A 2,608-nucleotide genomic window follows, 5' to 3' on the forward strand; every position below is an offset into this window, starting at 1 on the left:
ATATATGTATGTATGTATATATATATATACATATATATATGTATGTATGTATATATATATATACATATATATATGTATGTATATATGTATGTATATATATATATACATATATATATATGTATGTATGTATATATATATATACATATATATATGTATGTATATATGTATGTATGTATATATATGTATGTATATATGTATGTATGTATATATATATATATACATATATATATATATGTATGTATGTATGTGTACTTGCATACTCATATATATAGCTTGGTTGAACTGAAATGGAGGTTTTCATTTTATCTTTTGTAGGTAAATGATTTTTTGAATTTAATGGTTTGAAGTGAAACAGCTCTGGTTTCTCCCAGTATTGGTTTTACTACCCCCAGTAGTAGAAGCAGTAACTATAAGTACTACATTCTACTACTGTTATTGTTGTTATTGGGGTGGCTTGGTCTTTTTGCAGTTACCTCCTTCGAAAATTAAGTGTAAAAATTTTAAAACATGAGAGAGAGAGAGAGAGAGAGAGAGAAAGAATTGAATGCCAAGAGAGGGTGGGAGGATGTGGCTGGGGTGTGATAAGAAATGAAAAACAAAAGTATATATTTGATATGTACATAATATGTACATACATACAGTCATATATTGTATATGTGCGTACATACATTCTTTCTCTTTTCCACCAGAGAAGCAGAATGAATTCAACATTGCAAACTTACTCAGAGAATTCCATTTTCTTTACTCTCTTTCTCTCTATCTTCTCTTCTCCCTCTCTCTCTCTCTCTCTCTCTCTCTCTCTCTCATATTTTTCTATCATTCTATCCATCTTTGTCTGTCTATCTATATTTCCATCATTATCTATTCTCTGCATTTAGGATAAACAGTTTTGATGGTAAACTTCTAATTCACTCTTCTTTTTTTTTTTTTTAACTATTTTCTATTATTTTTTTTTTAATACCTTAAAATCTACTTTTTATAAGAAAGAAAAAACAAAGAAAAAAGACAAAAACCTTGCTACTTTTGCTTCAGCTGCCATTTCAACTTATTTCTACTACCTTACTCCCACATCACCACTACTCCCATGCTTCTATTTAGACCTGTTCTCTCTCTTTCTCTCTCTCCTTTTTTTTAACCCTAACCCCTTTAAATTTGTTTTACATACAAAATACTACTTCAAGAAACATTGTGTAATATCATGACCTGGCACAGGTAGGTGTCCATCTTTTTTGGAAGAAAAAAAAACCATTAACCTTTCCACTCCCCACCACACCCTACATGGTATTTTTTCTTCTGCTATTTATTATTATGATTATTATTATTATTATTATTAGTATTAGTATTATTATGGCAGCAAGCTGGCAGAATTGTTAAGAGCTTTGGACAAAAAATGCCTCGCAGTACTTCTTCCGACTCATTACGTTCTGAATTCATATGCTGCCATGGTCAACTTTGCCTTTCTGGGTTGATAAAATAAGTACCAGTTAAGCAACTAGGGTTGATGTAATCAACTAGCTCCATTTCCCCCAAATTTCCAGCATTGTGCCTATATTAGAAAGGATCATCCTCGTTATTTTTATTATTAAGGCTGTGTGCTGGCAAAATTGTTATCGTACCAAGCAAAATGCTTATCAGCATTTTGTCTTTATGTTCTGAGTTCAAATTCTGTCAAGGTCAACTTTGCCTTTCATCCTTTCATGGTTGATGAAATAAGTACCAGTTGAGTACTGGGGGCAATATAATCGATTAGCCCTCTCCCCTATAATTTCAGGCCTTGTGCCTATAGTACAAAGGATTAATATTATTATTATTAAGGTAGTGAGCTGGCTGAATTGTTATCATGCCAGGTAAAAATCATTAGCAGGATTTCGTCCATTTTTATGTTTTGAATTCAAATTCCATTGAGGTTGACTATGCTGTTCATCCTTCCAGGATCAATGTAATAAGTACCAGTTACATACTGGAGTCGATATACTCCACTAGCCCCCCACCTCCCACCCCAAAATTTCAGGTGTTGTGCTTTTTGTAGAAAGGATTATTATTATTTTTATGATAACAGTGACTGAACTGGTTGAGCACATGTTTCACTGTATTTAGTTTCAACCCTTCATCCCTTAGTAACAAAAAGAACAGAGTACCTACCAGTCCTGCTTTGCCCCTCTGCTAAAGTGTGTACATATTAGAAAATCATTGAACTGGCAAAACTGTTGAGTGTGTCTGACAACATACCTTGCAGTATTTGTTCTGGCTCTTTGTGTTCAAATTTTACCAAGATCAATACCTTTCATCTTTTAGGAGTTACTAAATAAAGTACCAGTCAAGTAATAGGGTCAGTGTAATCTGTTAATCCATTCACTTCCCAAATTCCAGGCTTTGTGACCAGATTAGAAACAGTTTTTATTATTACTATAAAATGATGGTGGTGGATTGAATTCCTTGCAGTATACAGCTATGACTCTTCACATTCACAGCTCAAATCCTGCTGAGGCCAACTTTGCCTTTCGTCTTTTCAGGGATTGATCAATTACAGTGCCAATCACACACTGGATTGGTGGGGTTTGATTCAATCAACTATATACTCTTCCTTTACTATATCTGCCTTTATACC

Source organism: Octopus bimaculoides, chromosome 4, assembly GCF_001194135.2.
Source record: "Octopus bimaculoides isolate UCB-OBI-ISO-001 chromosome 4, ASM119413v2, whole genome shotgun sequence".
Lineage (NCBI taxonomy): Eukaryota > Metazoa > Mollusca > Cephalopoda > Octopoda > Octopodidae > Octopus > Octopus bimaculoides.